The 18,322-nt window shown below is 45.4% G+C and overlaps 1 pseudogene; it reads right to left on the reverse strand.

Annotated features, from left to right (window-relative positions):
* Nucleotides 1–2,514: 2,514 nt before the first annotated feature.
* Nucleotides 2,515–2,915, reverse strand: LOC115520808 (annotated as a pseudogene).
* Nucleotides 2,916–18,322: the final 15,407 nt, after the last annotated feature.

An 18,322-nucleotide genomic window follows, 5' to 3' on the forward strand; every position in this document is an offset into this window, starting at 1 on the left:
GCCTCTATTATCTATAAATACTCCGCTTGATAGAATGTGTTCCGGGCCATGTGCAGAAGTTGGGACCATTTATCGACAGGTGCAAGCCCACCAGTCGATCCTTCCCAAATAAGATCAAGACACGCACTGTTACCGCCTCTCCTTAGCAGGCACAGACATAATCTCATAAAAGATAACTTTCCATGGTATGCTGCTTTTTTTTTTAAGTCTTACTTCCCAGTGGAAGCTGGAGATGGTAAAAAATAAATCTGTGTACAAAACTAGTGAGAAAAACAATTTGACAAGCGATGTCCAATGCTAAAATAAAGTAAGAGGTGTTAGTTTCCTAGTGTTGAGGAGAATAGCAGATGCCGTGAAGCAAGTTCAAGACACCAGCATGACGTATGGTTGGAATGGAAGGATGTTAGATATAATCGTGACATCACCCCAGAACTAAAAGATTCGGTCAATACGCTAGAGTAAGGTGTTTCGTTAGATACAGATATAATAAGGCCAACAGATCAGAAGATGACTATCATTAAAAGATTGTTTGTTGGGGCACCTGGGGGTGTCCAACGTCGACTCAGGTCATGATCTCGTGGTCTGTGAGTTCAAACCCGGCATCAGGCTCTGTTGCTGACAGCTCAGAACCTGGAGCCTACTTGGATTCCGGGTCTCCCTCTCTGCCTCTCCCCCAACAACTCTCTCTCTCTCTCTCTCTCTCTCTCATCTCTCTCTCCGGGTCTCCCTCTCTGCCTCTCTTCTCTTCTCTCTCTCTCTCTCTCGGGTCTCCCTCTCTGCCTCTCCCCCACTCACACTCTGTCTCTCTCTCTCTCTCTCTCTCTCTCTCTCTCTCCGGGTCTCCCTCTCTGCCTCTCCCCCACTCACACTCTGTCTCTCTCTCTCTCTCTCTCTCTCTCTCTCAAAAATAAACATTAAAAAAAATGTTTTAAGGCTGTTTATTACTCATAGTTCTCCAGAGGAGGTACATGCCATGCCACACATGGCCATATGGGGAATCACTAGAAGCAGGTAGAGGGCAGAAGGGAAGTATGAGCAAGAGTCTTTATTGTGGCTTCCATGGGGAAGACTGGGTGAAACAGAGTGGGCAGGCTCGTCTAAACAGGTTTAGGATTGGCTAGTTTGGGTCATTTCAGTAGGCTCTGGGCATAGGGTCTGTCCCTGGTTGTCTGGTCCCCGGCCCCAGGGTGATTACAGTAGGTGGATAAGGGCCCAGAGCCTAAGAACCCAATAAAGGAGGTGATTGTGGTCATGGGCTCTAGAGTGATAAGGGTGTGTTTGCCAAGCACCCTAGAGGCCAAACTCTTTATTATTTCTAGAAATTGGCTAACCCTGGAAGGGGCAGTCCCTCCAGGGTCTCCAAAGCTCCAAATAACAAAGCATCAGAATACAGAAAATAAAAGACATGATTAATACACGAAAGGAACACCTGAATGAAAAACTATGCAACATAGTAAACTTATTCTTGCTGAGTGTGCACGGGTCCACGAAAAGGAGATATACACCCAAGAAACGTGAACGGTGCCTGATAGAGTGGGGTTTTCCCCTCCACAGATTGGGCTTCACTCAAATGGCTGAGTCATCTAATGAGTGAACAAAACCAAACATACACACAAATACGCATCAACTGATGACTGAATAAGTAAAATGTGGTTCATCCATACAATGGAATATTATTTTTCAATAAAAAGGAATGGAGTACCGGTACATGTTACCCCATGGATGAACCTTGAAACCATCATACTACATGGAAGAAGCCAGATAAAAAAGGTCACATACCAGGAGCACCTGGGCGGCTCAGTCAGTTGAGCGTCCGACTTCGGGTCTGGTCATGATCTCATGGTTCGTGTGTTCGAGCCCCATGTCAGGCTCTGCGCTGACAGCTCGGAGCCTGGAGCTACTAGATTCTGTGTCTCCCTCTCTCTCTCCGCCCCTCCTCCACTCGCACTCTGTCCCTCAAAAATAAATAAACCTTGAAAAAAAATTTAAAAAAAAAAAAAAGGTCACATACCATATGATGCCATTTCTATGAAATGTCCTGAGTAGACAAATCTGTAGAGACAGAAAGTAGATTGGTGTTGCCAGGAGCCCAGGGGAGGGGGAACAGGGAGCGATTGCTAATGTGTGTAAAGTTTTTGGGGGAGGTGATGAAAATGTTCTAAAATCAGAAAGTAGTAGTAATGGTCGTATCAATCTATGAACATACCAAAAAAAAAAAAAAAAAGCTACATTGAACTGTACATTGTAAAACAGTAAACTTTGGGCTGACCTGGCTGCCTCAGCTGGAAAAGCGTGCGATTCTTAATCTACGGGTGGTGCACTCAAGCCCCACATTGGCTGCAGAGATTTGCTAAAACAAAACAAATACCTTAAAAAAAAAAAAAGAGTAAATTTTGTGGTTTACGAATTATGTCTCAGTAAAGCTGATTGCAAAAAAAAATTATTTTATTTTATATATTTATTTTTTATTTTTTTCACAAGAAAACAAATCTACACCTTTATTTACTTAATTTGCAGTTAGCTTAAATCCTTAAAGGGTACAGCATCAAACGGATTCTGTGGCCAATGGCTTTAGCAGGAAGGTTGCTTCGGAATTTGGCACGAACCATGCCACTGTTTCCATGAGCACGAGTTACTTTTCCCCAGATCTCCCCAATTTTATTCGGTTTGCCACCAGGAGTCACTGTGTTGCTCTTTGCTTTGTACACATAAGCGTATCTCTTGCCTAGATAGAATTCAGTTTCATCTCAAGCATAAACACCTTCAATTTAAGAAGAGCTGTGTGCTCCCTCTGGTTCCAGAGACCCCGCTTATAGCCAGCAAAAATGGCTTTGGACCACAGCCTTCCAGACATATTTGTCGTTTCAGGAGTCCTGTTCGCAGCAGGTCTCCACAGGTTCCAAGATGGCGGAAGAGCTGTTACCAAAAAATGTTGAAAAATCAACAGGCTGTGCTAGGCTCCTCCTGAGACACAGAGTGATGAATTGGGAGTGAGCAGGCAGGAAGGCAGGGCTCAGGGCTGGCGGACCTCCCAGAGGAGGGGCCTCGGGTAGGCAGGTAGCTTTGGTAGGCCTGCCCCCAAACTACCGTGCCCACTGGCTGGCCTAGTGAATTGTATTCCACCCTAAACTATTCATTACTTTGACATGTGACAGCTTTTGGTAATTGAGAGCCTCCTATTAACATGCAAATCCTCCCAGGAGAGTCAGAGCAGCGGTGTCTCTGGAGGAGGGAGGGCAATCCTGTAGGAGAAGCTGCAGGCCACCTGCATGCAAATGCATCAGTGCAGGTATTGCCAACGTGGTGAGACTCAGCGGAGCCCTCAGTCGTGGGGGCAAGGGGAGGAGTTGTGACAGGGGCGTGAGTCTGACTCCGGAGAGATTGAAGGGGGAGGGGAGCAGGTGAGGGATGGATATGGGACAGAGGAAGGAGGACATGGAGTATGGGAATGGCTCGCTTTTCAGGGAACCATAGGAGGTGAAGGCAGACCACGGCAGAGACGAGCCTACACACCCCACCCTGTGGTCCCAAGCCTCCCTCCACCACACAGCACTCCCTGAGGTGACAGTGTGGCCATCCACGTCAGGAGGGAACTAGGGTACAGACAGGGGAAAAGACCTCGAGTAGGTTAACAACAGACCAGGGAAGGACATGACAGAAATCAGGAGGCACAGTGTCACAAGCCAAGGTGCCATGGCAAAGCCCAGGTGGCCTCACACCAGGACGGGGAGGTCGCTGAGGACCAGGGACAGTCCATGAGCCACAGTGGCAGGGCCAGCCCGGTAAGCCCGAGTCTCCTCCTGCCTCGGCTGGAGGCTGCCCAGTGTGGTTTGGTTCCACACGAACTGGACACAAATGATGTGTCACGCCAGCCCTCACTCCCCTCAATAGAAGGAGTGCACTAAGAAATCTGTCAGTAACCCGTGCATTTTGCCACTCCCTCCTCTGTGGTAAACATTACTGACGGTCCGCCTGGCGCAGGACCTATAGCAGGACAGTGAGCACGTGGACAGACTGAGACGTGGCCCCTGAATGCAGTGGGGGAACAGAGTCACATCCAGAGTCCGAAAAGATAAGCTCCTCCCATGGTTCCTCGCCAGAGAAAGCCATTCTCCTTTTAGATCAGGGGGAGAGCATTCACTCAGAGAATGAGGTCAAGGCTAGGGCATAGTGTCACCATTCCTATTTATGAGCAGGTGTTACCATGGCCTGGGGAAAGGGCATGCATGAGGGAGAGAAGGAAGGCACATCTCGAGGGGCTTCTGTGGGGACAACAGGAAAGTCATCCAACATCAGGGGCTCTGAAGCTCAAACGTATCAGAATCACCTAGAACAGATTCCTGGGTCCCGCCCCCAATGTTTCCCCTTTGGTAAGTCTGGGGTGGAGCCTAAGCATCTGCATTTCTAATCAGTCCTCAGCCATACTGATGCAGGTGCTGCCTAGATAAACTGTCTCACCCATTTTCCCAGGTCACCCGCTCAGAGGGGTCATGTGAAGATACACAAACAGGGCTAAAAGGAAGGGCCCAGCATCAAACAGTCTGGCTGGAGAGAAACACGAGGAGAGATTCCATTGAAAAGACACAAGTAGGGGCGCCTGGCTGGCTCAGTCGGTTAAGCGTCTGGCTTTTTTTTTTTTTTTTTTTAATTTTTTTTTTCAATGTTTATTCATTTTTGGGACAGAGAGAGACAGAGCATGAACGGGGGAGGGGCAGAGTGAGAGGGAGACACAGAATCAGAAACAGGCTCCAGGCTCCGAGCCATCAGCCCGGAGCCTGACGCGGGGCTCGAACTCACGGACCGCGAGATTGTGACCTGGCTGAAGTCGGACGCTTAACCGACTGCGCCACCCAGGCGCCCCAAGCGTCTGGCTTTTGAGTTCAGCTCAGGTCATGAAATCACGGTTCATGAGGTTGAGCCTCGCGTCAGGCTCTGCTCAGACAGCACGGAGCCTGCTTGGAATTCTCTCTCTCCCTCTCTCTGTGCCCCTCCCCCATTCACACTCTCTCAAAATGAACATTAAAGAGCACACCCTATAAGATTTGTAACTGATCTCATTTAAACCACACAACACCCCCGCAGAGGTGGTGCATTCCTGTCGTCTATTTATCCATATCAGGAAATCAAAGCACAAGGAAGGTTAAGTATTAGACTCAAGTCCCAGAATCAAGTCCAGCTCAAGTGCCCTCACCCTTAACCACTGTGCCCTGCTGCTGGGAAAGGAAGTAGAACCGACACCAGAAACCGAGAAGCTAGAACTTTCTTTCCCTCAGAATCCTCCCACCAGACCTTCAGGTAAGCACCTCAACTTTGCAAGCCGCTCTTTTTGCAAGCGAAGTGAAAAGGGAAGGGTGAGTTTGCCCGGGCTGCCAAAGCAAAGTACACGCACCGGGTGGTTTTAAATAACAGAAACATATCGTCTCACAGCCCTGGAGGCTGGAGGTCCAAGGTCAAGGTGTCAGCAGGGTTCATTCCTTCTGTTGCTGTGAGGGAGAATCTGTCCCACATCTCTGGCCTAGCTTCGGGAGGTTTGCCTGCCATATTCGGTGTTCTTCACGTTTACATGGTGTTCTCGCTGTGTGCGTGTGTCTCTCCAAACTTCCCCTTTTTTATAAGGACACGATCAGATCCTACTGGATTGGAGGCCTATCTTGCTCCAACATGACCTCCTCTTAAGTAATTACATCTGCAACGACCCTAATTCCAAATAAGGTCATGTTCTGAGGTAAAGGGGACCAGGACATCGCTATATGAATTGCAGGGGTAGGGGTGGGCGGTATAATTCAACTCATAACGGGAAGCAAACACCTTCATGGAACTAACTCCAAATACCTACATCCTAACGATATCAAAAATTCTTCCCCGGATGGGGCCACCTTGCCATACTGTACACACTAAATAAAAAGTCCCACGTTCTTCCAGGACTTGAGAAGCCATCACCTATGATGTAGAATCAACTAGGAAAAAGGAGGAGTATGTTAAGGGAATTTTCACAATGAAAATTCTCTTTTTTCCCTAACACTTGACTTCAACTTTAATGTTACTCTTTCAGATGTATGTACCATCCAATTATAAGGTAGAAATGCAGCGAGTCAGGGCAAGATGGTCTTCTGGTACCTGCCACTAACCAGTGTGTGAACCTCTCCTCTTTGAATAGCATTTGAATAAAAGCTGTGCTCATTTTTGGAGAGCAAGGTTGAATTAGGGAAGATGGATGTGAAGATTTCTCTGAACACAGGTCTAAGAAGTAAAGCAAGGAGAGCTGGTGTTATGTATCAAACTACCTGGGAAAGACATAATTATCTCTCTCTTTCATTCTTAGAGATTTCCCACATGCTTACCCCACTCAGCGTGGGATGGGCCAAACGTAGAAGCCCACAGTATCCGAATCCTACAAGAAGTTCCTATGGTGAGGGATGAGAACAACCTTTTTCTGGGTATTTCTTCTTTTTCTTAGGCAGCGCCCTAATTAAGTGGAGGGAGAACAACACGGACCTCCTTGAGAATGCCAACTGACGTCCAATGCAGAATTCAATTTGGTTTAATGTATATTACACTGGGAAGATAAAGAGACTTGGGTTCCAGTCTTTGCTACAAAGACCTCTCATTCTTTCCTTTAGTTGCTGTTTATTGGACTGTGATGCGTCAGGCATTGTGAAAGCAATGAAGGAGAAAGTCAGATTTAACCAGAAACTTCTTTCATGGAGCTCTGCAGCCTTGAACAAATACTTGTCTTCGTGCGTCAGTTTCAAGTAATATAAAAATAGAAAATTGAATTTGCCTGAGGACTTCAGTTCAACAAACATCCACTGGCCCTTAGCTTGGGTCTAGACAGTGCATTCAGAGCTAGAAGGCTAGAGAGCAAGGCAGGGGGATGGGATCGACAGTGAGTTGCATGGGGCCCCTGCCTTGGAGACGCAGAAGCAGGGTGGGGAAGGCAGACATGTCAATAACCGAGATCGGTGCTCAACAGAGGCATGAGCACAAGCAAAGAAGGGGCTTATTCCGAGTGCTGAGAGCAGGAAAAGGCTTAAGGGTGCGAGGTGCACCCTATACGCTGGGCCCTGAAGAAAGAAATGCTTTCTTTGGTTAAGAACTGATGAAGGACAGTCCAGGTTCAATGTAGAGTGCGAGCAAAGGTCCTGGGCAGGAAAATACCACACTGACAATAAAGGCATGTAGCAAATGTAGTCCCCCTCAATAATGTGGCTCCTGTCTCCAGCCCTTTCATCCTGTACTAGGGACCCAAACATGCAGTGCAGAAGGGGGTCAGGAAACAGCTGGGCTCCAAGAGCCATCAGAGCAATTCAGGGGAGTCAATTATCGCAGATTACAAAATTGGCATGGGGCAGGGGTGGTGACAAAGCATGTCATCTAAAGGGGAGAGCCACTGCTCAGCTTGGCATGTTATATGATTAGAGCAGCCCAATTCAGGGATTCTTCAGAGAAGCTAGCAAAACATAGAGTGTATGTATATATACTTTCACACGTAGGTACATGTATATAGACACATATGCACATACATACATTTTATTTATTTCTATATTTTTAATTGTTTTAATGTTTATTTTTGAGAGAGAGAGAGAGAGAGAGAGAGAGACAGAGTGTGAGCTGGGGAGGGGCAGAGAGAGAGGCAGACACAGAATCCAAAGCAGGCTCCAGGCTCTGAGCTGTCAGCACAGAGCACGACGCGGGGCTCGAACCCATGAAACAGGAGATCATGATCTGAGCCGAAGTCAGACACCCAACTGACTGAGCCACCCAGGTGCCCCATATATCTCTATATTTTTAAAATATTTTTTTTAATTTGAAATATCCTTAGTAGGTTGTGCAGGACAAATAAAGGGCATCAGTAGCTGTAGGCCAAATTCAGACCCAGAGGCCACATTGCTACAAGTGGAAAGGACGCCGAAGTTCCAAGACAATGGCCCGCATGAGGCCACGTGGTAGATGCAGAGGCAGGGGTTCAAATCCCGGGCTATTGGAGCCCAACGCAGGGCTTGTGGAAGGGCAGGGCTGGCAAGGGGAAATCACCCAGTGATAGCGCTGGAAGTGGTGGACAGAGAGGATGGAAGCCATGAGGGCACAAAGGAGAAAAAGAGCTGGTAACCCGGGGACAAGGTGTTGTAGCAGTCAGAAAAAGACAAAAATCATATGACTTTACTCCTATGAGGACTTTAAGAGACAAAACAGATGAACATAAGGGAAGGGAAACAAAAATAATATAAAAACAGGGAGAGGGACAAAACAGAAGAGACTCAGAAATATGGAGAACAAACTGAGGGTTGCTGGAGGGGGTGTGGGAGGGGGGATGGGCTAAATGGGTAAGGGGCACTAAAATCATTGTTGCACTGTATGAAATCATTGTTGCACTATATACTAACTAATTTGGATGTAAACTTTAAAAAATAAAATAAAAGAGATAAATTAAAATTAAAAAGAAGAGAAAAGAAAAAAAGGAAGGAAGGAGAAAGAAAGAGGGAGGGGAGAGGAGGGAAGGGAAGGGGAGGGGAGGGAAGGGAAGGGGAGGGGAGGGGAGGGGAGGGGAGGGGAGGGGAGGGGAGGGGAGGGGAGGGGAGGGGAGAGAAGGCCAAGACCAGACCAGCATTCTCCAGGGATATTAAAGAACCTAGCACTGAGCTCTGCCCTGCCAGGCGCCACAGGTGAACATTTGCATATGTCAGAGTAAAGCTCACTTCTACTAGCCATCCCTGCTCTCCTGGGAGATCCCCAGGGCCCTGCAAGTCTGGCAGAATTTCGGCAGAAGGGAAGACGGCAAACAAGTGCACATTTCCACCACGTACGTACATGTTACATAGGTGCACACAGATGTCTGGGATCTGCTGGGTTTGTAATGCCAGCAGCGAAGTGATGGTGGGGAAAGGGGAGGAGGAGAGAAACAAAAACGTTGAGAAAAAAAGGAAGATGGAGAGACATTTAGACCTAAATGCAATATTGCACTTCTTCTTGCTGAAGCCATTCCCATCCAGCCACAGAGAGTCGCAACTCTTCCTGGGTTACACCTTAAGAGATTTTTTTTTGATGGAAAACGCATATTCTTTTAAAAAATCAGGGAAAACCACCTACTTAGATGCATGGTAAAGCCATTAAGGCTGATGGCATAGCAGGACATACCTTATGGGTATGAGCGTGCCAAGGAGAGCTTTGTTCCTGTCAAGCCTTTACTGTAACGACACACACCCTTAGTGACTTCAGTGGAAATGAAGCTTGGAGGGGTTCTTGGGGAAGACTGACAACAGCCACAAAGCAAATCTCTCGGACTCACACCGGTCAACATCAGGTAGCAAGGGGCTTGATTCGTGGGAAATAAAAGGGCAAATAAATGCATCTTTGATATTTGTGAAAAAAATCTACAGTCTCCACGGGCAGCAGTCAAATTTCCCTCTACAGGTTTCTTCCTCTTTTACAAGCAATCCTGCCCCAAAGGCTGAGCTGTATGAAGCAGGAAAGCGACCCTCCCTTCGGAGCAGCTCTGGAAGGAAGAGGTCAGAGGGGTGGAAGGAACGAAGCCCCTGACCCAGATGACAAAAGCAAGGACGGTGGCAGCTCAGTGTGCCTGAGCTTCCTCCCTGAGGCCGGGCACATGGTGTCAAGCTGTCCCCTGTGGTTTCAAGGGGGGCGGGGGCGCTCCTTCCTCCCATTTCCCTGAAGATTTTTTTTCTACTAGACACCTATTTTTAAAGCTTCTCTCTTTACCCGCTACACACTCCCTGCTCTGACCAAAAAGTTCATTCAGCCAACTTGGGGCGTCTGGGTGGCTCAGTCGTTTAAGCAACCAACTCTGGATTTCGGCTCAGGTCACAATATCGCCGTTCGTGAGTTCAAGCCCCACGTCAGGCGGTGTGCTGGCAGCACGGAGCCTGCTTGGGATTCTCTCTCTCCCTCTCTCTCTCTGCCCCTCCCCCACTTTCTCTCTCTCCCTCTCTCTCTCTCTCTCTCTCAAAATAAATAAATAAACTTAAGAAAAATACGTCATTCAGGCAACTTGCAAAATACCTTTGTGGTGTATCTGTTTGAGTGGCTGCCACCGGAACTGGGTACCAGCTGAGAACCTGCCCAAACTTTGCAACGCTAAGGAGTAAGAAAGGAGTGAGCGTTGGATGGGGCAAAGGGGGGCAAAGAACAGACTCCCCAACAGAGAGGGACGGGAACATCCACAGCCAGGGACCTGGTTCCTCCCAGCACTTCTGGAATCAACAGACTTGATCCACCTAGTGTCATAGGAGGCTCGATCTCACTAACCTTGTATTTTTCTTTCCTTTCTGCCTGATGGCTTGTGTATGTGTGACAGAGAGAGAGAGACGTCTCATGAAAAGCCCTGTTAAGAAACAATGGAGTCCCATACATTTTGTAACCGAGAAGCAATATAGCTCAGAGCTCAAGCTCCGGGCTCAAATTTGAGTTCTCGCCATAGTTACATCACTTCCTACCCACATGAACTTGGATGAGTTAATGAACCTCTCCAAGCCTGTTTTCTCACCTATACAATGGGACTACCTAATAAAGTTTGTGTCTAGAAAGAGAAAATAGGGAGGCAGTGAGTTCTGCTATTTTTCGTAACAAGCCTTCTTGAAATACCTGAAATTTTTAAACCATGTCTATTTATAATTTTGTTTAAAAGGTAAAAATTATTCTAAAATATTAAAATACTTCAGGAAATAGGAGCATCTGGGTGGCTTAGTCAACTAAGCATCTGAGTCAATTTCAGCTCAGGTCATGATCTCACAGTTGTGGGATTGAGCCCCACATCAGGCTCCACACAGGGCGCAGAGGGTGCTTGGGATTCTCTCTCTCCCCGCCCCCCGCCCTGTCTCTCTGCCCCACCCCCTGCTCACTCACTCACTCTCTCTCAAAAAAAAAAAACCAAAAACCAAACAAAAACAAAAAACACCTAAATAAATAAGTAAAAGTAGCTTTAAGAAATAAAAAGAGAAAAAAAACCAAACCCTGAAGGCTAGGATAAGGCTTTTTTTTCTAACCAAGAAAAGAATATACACAGGTTTATATTAATGAAATGCGTATTTGTATCCCTCAAACATGTATTTCTCAATTATGTTATGAAGAAAGTGAGGGTAGAAGATAAAATAGTGTTAATATTCACATTTCATTTTCAGCCTGAGGAGTTCATTGGGCGTAAGCCAGCCTGGGTCTGCTACTTCCTTTGTGCTGGTTAGTCATTTCTCCATTACGTCTCTTTTTATTGCATGTATATTTATTTTCTTTATGAAAATCATAATTTCTACATACAGCAAAATATCCATTTTAGTTCTCCCTCAGGTCTCTTAATTCTTTTTTCTGAATATTAAAAAAAAAAAAGCTTTTATCAGAAAAAGTTGATTAGATCTGTTTATTGGACGAAAAAATCCATTTTCCAAGTGCAGAGTGAATTATAGTATGAAAAGAGTTATTTGTAAAAAAAAAAATAGAAATATCAAATCTAGATTTGTGTGAAATAGCTTCTACTGCAATTTACTGTAAAGAAAGATTTAAAATATGGCATAACATCACCCTAACTGAAAATTTCTCTGGCAAAATATTCTCTTATTCTGAAAGAATTTTGACAAACAGCATTTCAGAGGTAAGTCTGAATCACGTTGTAGGTCAAAAACAGTTAAACATCCACAATTTTGTGTGATCGAATCTAAAAAAGGAGGACTCAGGAGAGGGTCATTACTTTTCTTCATAGTTACAATAAAAACTCTACTCGGATTGTGCACTTACAATGGGTGAATTTTATGGCATGTAAATTATGTCTCCGTGTTACGGACTGAAGGTTTGTGTTCACCCAAAATTCACACGTTGAAACCCTACCCCTCACTGTGGGCTTTGGGTGGTAATCAGGGTTAGATGAGGCCATGGGGGCAGCGTGCTCTCGAATGGGACGAGTGCCCTAAGGAGAGAACTTGCTCCCCTCTGTTCTTGGCCAGAGGAGGGTTCAAGAAGGTGGGCGTCCGCAAGAGAGCCTTCGCCAGGACTCTGACCGAGCTAGCACCCTGGTCTCAGGTTTCCAGTCCCCAATAAATTAATTCTGTTGTGTTATGAGCCACCCAATCTGTGGCACTTTGTGATAGAAGCCCAAACCAATGGAGACATTCAATGAAGCTGTTTAAAAAAATCTACTGGAGTCATTCATTCGTTACTATTTTCAAAACCCTAATCTATAATTTATCGGTGGGAGAGCTCACTGAGGTTCTATGAAGCTAAACAGCTTGTCTGACTCATCCAGAGGCGGGGAGAAACCCAGGCCACGATGAAAAGCACAGACCTTGCTCTTCATGGCTCCACCCCCTCATTCATGAGACTTGGATATAAAAGGACCCAGCCTATTTCCAGTGTTTGCAGTACTCCAACATGGGAGGATAATTAAACCAAGGCCACGGAAGTTTGTAGAAAAAGAACCAGAAACTAAAGTCCACGGTCTCAATTGCTTCCTTCTCCCTGCGAAGTTAACCATTACCTTGAGGCCAAACAAGGCTCGCTGATGGCTCCCTCACTCTGACACACCTGCTTCTCCCCAGCCCACCTCTCAGCCAGCCCCTCGTGGTGTTAGCAGAGGACAGCCTCCCAGTCCACGCTGGGGGACTGAAAACAAAATAAAAGAAAGAAAAAGAAAAAAAGGTTTGGGTAGCAACATTCAGAAAGCCTCTTTACGTGTTGGTTAGCAGCCGCAGTGGCCTGCTCGAACGCGCTCCTGGGAGCAGAGAGATGCACTAAACTTCCAGGAGGCCCTGGCAGAGGACTGCCTCAAACTTGAATGCACACCCGAACCCCCCCTGGATCTGATGAAAAGGCAAAGTCTTCTGCTTTAGATCCAGAGTGAGCTCTGAGACTCTGCATTTCTCTTTTTTCTTTTAGAGAGCACGAGTCAGGGAGGGACAGAAGCGGAGAGAGAAAGTCTTAAGCAGGCTCCACACTCAGTGCAGAGCCTGATGTGGGGCTCAATCCCACGACCCTGGGATCATGACCTGAGCTGAAAGAATCAGACGCTCAACCGCTCAACCAACTGAGGCAGCCAGACACCCCCAAGACTCTGCATCTGGGACAAACTCTTGGGATGTGCTGATGCTGCTATAGGGACTACGTTTCAAGCAGCAAAGTTCGAGAGCACCTCTGCTCCACAGAAACGCAGGCTGATGCAAAAAGACAGGAGAACCACATACACAAATTTAAATTTTCTGGTACCCACATTAAAAAAGGAGAAAGAGGGGCGCCTGGGTGGCTCAGTGGGTTAAGTGACTGACTTCGGCTCAGGTCATGATCTCACCGGTTTGTGAGTTCAAGCCCCTCATCAGGATCTTTGCTGCTAGCTCAGAGCCTAGAGCCTGCTTCAGATTCTGTCTACTTCTCTCTCTGCCCCTCCCCCACTCATACTCTCTCTCAAAAATAAATAAACATTAAAAAAATGTTTAAAAAGGAAAAAGAAATGGATATAATTAATCTTAATAATACATTTGTATATAACCCAGTAACTCAAAATATCATTTCAATATGGAACTAATACAAGAATTTTTTTTTTAATTTTTTTTAATGTTTATTTATTTTTGAGAGAGACAGAGCATGAGCGGGGGAAGGGCAGAGAGAGAAGGAGACACAGAATCCAAAGCAGGCTCCAGACTCTGAGCTGTCAGCACAGAGCCTGACGCCGGGCTCGAACCCACGAGCCGAGAGATCATGACCTGAGCTGAAGTCGGACGCTTAACCGACTGAGCCACCCAGTTGCCCCATACAAGAATTTCTTTATGAGGCATTCTACATTCTTTTGTTCATACTAAGCATTCGAAATCTGGTATGTATTTTATACGTACAACCCATCTCAATTCCCACTAGCCATGTTCCAAGGGCTGAGTAGCCCTGGGTGACCAGTGGCTGTTTTGCAGGTGACACAGCTCTGGGGCCCTCCTTAATCGGCAAGCAACCAGCAGCCAACGCTAAGGGGAACTATTCTTATTCTACTCTCTTCTTTGCTAGCGAGAGGTCTGCGAAGAAGTCTTGCAGACTCAGAAACGAAGACAAGGAATGTTGAGTCTTTTGAGGTCTACTTATCAAAAACAGGGAGAGGCATGATTGCAAGAGGGGAAGGAGGGCATTTGCAAAAGGGGAGCCTTCTAACAGGGAAAGTAGCAAGCACACAATGGGAAGTTGGGAATGGCCAGTTCGGGTGGGTGAGACACAGGGCAAGGGGGAGGCCCCAAGGTTCCTCAGCTGCTTGCTCAGCCCTGACCCCTCACCCTCCATCCCTGACCTCGAGCTGCTCGGGTCATGCCCCACACCCTTCGGCCACAGCCGAACTCACCAACCCTGGAGCTTCCATTTAGTATCAAAAATGAAGTCAAAGAGGGAAAGAAAAAAAATGTTTAAAGGATAAAGTAAAGATAAAAATGGAAGGTGAGGTAAGCGGGAGATAAAGGAATTTCCAGAAGAAGAAAAACTCTTCTAAACACTTAACCCCTATTTGCTTTCTCACTCTTAGTTCCCAGGCTACATAGAAGAAGATCCAAGTTTCCAAAATGTTTTTCCTGCCTTGACTAGAGGCAGGAGGAGGCCTGAAGCCACAGCGTTTTGGCCACATAACACCCACACGAGAGGATCGCTCTCAAGTCTTCTACAGAATTTGCTTATGGAAGTCACAGAACTAACTGTAGGACCATTGACTTCAAACCCCTTTTCAAGGCAGGAATTATTTCAGAAATAAGGACAGCCAGCGTTTCCTTGAAAACTTCCACAAAGGGTTTATGTCAAGAAGACATCCTTTTCCATATTTAAGGAGTATTACAAAGTCATTCCTATCAATTTATTTAACATTCACCCACTAATCCAAGTCCTGTTTCCGGAACTACACAAGATACTCGCCATCCTTATTCTTGAAATAATTGGAGACAGCTGTTCTGGGATGCTTGCCCTCGGTCTCTTGCTGTTCAAATCTGCCAACACCTTTTTATCAATTTGAGACCAATATGTATAGTATAATTGTCCAGAAAGAGAATTAGTTAAATAAATTGTGGTTCAGCCACACAGTGAATTATTATGCAGCCATTTAAAAATGATAATGGAGATGCAGATTTATTGATAGTGGAAGACCTTCACCATATGTTAAATAATTAAAAGGCAGGCTAGAAAACCACATGTATCGTAGAATCCTATTTCTTTTAATATATAAGTATATTGTTACAGAGAGAAAAGTCTAGAGGACACATTAATTTGTCACAAAGGTTATTTATGAATGAAGGCATTACAGATATTTTTGTCTTTCTGCTTAACCACATTTTCTAATTCTTCTGTAAGAACATGGGGTACTTGTATAATACTGTTAAAGAATGTTTTATATAAATAAATATAAATCATAACGATTCTTCACAGCAGATAAGGAACAATGACAAATCATGCATGCATTCATCCAATGAATGAATATTTACTACATGCCAACTGTTCGAGGTGCAGTTGTAGGTACAGTAGTGAACAATAGAGACAAAAATCCCTGCTCTCTGGAACTTATATTCCAACAAAGGAGACAGACATTAAAATATAAATTAGTAAAATACATAGTATATTAGTGACAAGTGGTAAGGAGAGAAAAAAATTAAGCAGGGAAAAAGTAGTCAGCGTTGGGGAGATTGAAATTTTAGATAAGATTGCCAGGGAAAGCCTCACAAAAATGTACTGTTTTGAGTAAAGACCTGAAGTAGGTACACAGACAAGCTCTATCTGTGTGTCTGTGGAAAAAGCATTCCAAGTCCAGAGAAATTAATTACAAAGACCCTAAAGTAGAAGCATGCCCCACATTCAAGAAGGACCAAAGAACCCAGCAGAGCTGGGGTAGAGGGGGTTGGGGGGACAAGATCAAGGTATTAGCCAGACCAGTAGGGCCTTACATCAGCCTAAGACAGGCAGCCATGGAGGTTTCTGAGCAGAGGACTCAGTGATCCCATTATGTTTGAACAGAGTCATTCCGGCTTCCGTGTTGAGACTAGACTGAAGTGGGACAAGGACAAAAGCAGGGTGACCAGGCGGTCACTGAAATAATCCAAGCAAGAGATGACAGCAGCTTGGACCAGTGTGGTAACCAGTGGAGGTGGCTAATCAGATGAACCGTTGTTGGTAGCCAGAGTATATTGTGAGAACAGAGCCCTCAGGATTTGCCGGTGAACTAGATGTAGGGTGTAAGAGTGAGAGAGGAGTAAGGATGACACCAAGATTTTAGGAGGAAGCAATTGGACGATGAGGAAGAAGGTGCAAGGGTCCAATGGAGTAGACATGAGGAACTCAGTTTTGAACACTGAACTTGAAAACCTCTTGGACAATCAAACGGAGATGTCAAAAACACAGATACACAGGTCTGGAGATAAGAAGAAAGATACTGGATTGAGATGTTAAAACACAAAATCCAACTGAGTAAATCTTAAAGATCATACTGGCTTTATTCAATGATTCATGAATTGGGCAGCATCCAATCAGACAGGTAGAAAGGAGCTCTAAGGAGCTATACAAAATGAAAAACTTTTATAGGTAGAGGGAGGCAGGAACAAGGAAATTAAACTAGGCAGAAGAGCGGATTGGTTATTGGAAGCTTACTTTCCTTATGAGAGATGGAAGGGACCTAGCAGGCAGATGATTTAACTAGTGCTGATCAGGCAACTCCTAATTGGCTTAAGAAATGGGAGAACCAAAACTGTAATTGAGTTAAATCTCACTGGCGATACAGCCTTAGCATAAGTGACTCCATTTAGGGCCTGTTGTTGTTGTTGTTGTTGTTGTTGTTGTGGTTTTACCAGATATAAATCAGGAGCTATCAAATAGATGGAAATTAACGCCAAGAGATTGGAGGAGGTCGCCAGATTGTGAGTGTGGGGAGAAGAGTTGCAGGGTCCGAGCCTTGGGGCACCCAGAATTACAGGAGCAGCGAGAAGAGGACGATCCAGAGAGAGACTGGGAAGCACCAAGTGAGAAGGAAAAATGGCCAAGAGAATCTACTGTCCTAAATGTAAATAAAGATAAATGTAAAAAGAGTTTTAAGATGGAGGGAGTGGTCAGCTGTGTCTAGTGCTATTGCTAGGCTAAGTGAATGAAGGAACATGGGCTGAGTTAGCAACTCAGAGGTGCACATGACCTTGAAAGGGCAGTTCTGTGGACCACAGGGGCAGGAAGCAGTGGTGAAAGTCTCATCGAAGTAGGTTTGAGAGAGAATGGAAGGAGAGAAACTGGAGACTGCCAGTACACACGACTCTTTCAAGATTTGCTCTAAGGGATAGAAGAAAAATGGAATAATAACTAGAGATGAGGAAGCAAGAGAGTCTCTTTTGGTTTTTCCCTTTTAAGATGTGAAACATACAGCATGTCTGTATACAGGTGGAAAGGATCCAGAAGATAAGGAAACAGTAGGGAAGAGAAGGGAAAGTTACTGGAGTAGTGTCTTTGGGTAAATGAAAGGGAATAGGATCCAAGCCCAAGTGGAAGGGGAAGCCCTTGCTGGGGGCATGGATACTTCACCTATCGTACCAAGAAAGAAGGGGGCGGGAGGGGGGCGGCGGTATAATGGGAACAGATACATCTACCAGTGAGTACGAGTGTCATAGGAGCATGTAGGACTTGTCTTTAGTTGCCTCACTTTTCTTAGTGAAACAGGAAGCAAGGATATCTGCTCAAACTGAGGCTGAGGTATGAGGTGAGATTCAAGGAAAGAGGAGAAAGTATGAACTTGCCCTCTAGGAAAGAGAAGAGTAAAGGGACCACTTGTTTGCTAGGCAGCATTACGGGTACACTTGAATTTAGTGACCATAAACCATGTTTGAGACCTACTATTTGTAATTCCATTTTTAAAAATAACTAGGCATCAATAAATGGAAATACTGACTTCACTACTAAAATCACAGTACCCTAGACTTTCCGAATTGAAAGTTACTTTAAATACTCTCATTTGACTTCTTTCTTTCATAGAGAAGGAAATAGAAGACCAAGGAAGTTAGGACGTTTGCTAAACTAGGTCCCTAAACAAATTAGTGGCAGAACCCAGATCTTTACCGTGGGGGAGAGAATAAATACTTGATAGGCGTGCACCCCAAGAGCAGAATACGCACCAATGGCTGGAATGTATAGATTTCAGTAACGTATGGAATGGTCTCACTAGAGGCACACAATAATAGGATGCCTTACCGGAGAGGGAGTGAAGATAGGAGACATCTTGTAAGTGTAGTGAAGGATGGTTCTTACCTTACGGAGTGAGGCTAGATTAGCCTTCCACTTCTGATATTCTACACTTCAAATGGAATGTTGAAGAATATCATGCATGGGCCTTGAAAAAAAAGAA

Source organism: Lynx canadensis, chromosome C1, assembly GCF_007474595.2.
Source record: "Lynx canadensis isolate LIC74 chromosome C1, mLynCan4.pri.v2, whole genome shotgun sequence".
Classification (NCBI taxonomy): domain Eukaryota; kingdom Metazoa; phylum Chordata; class Mammalia; order Carnivora; family Felidae; genus Lynx; species Lynx canadensis.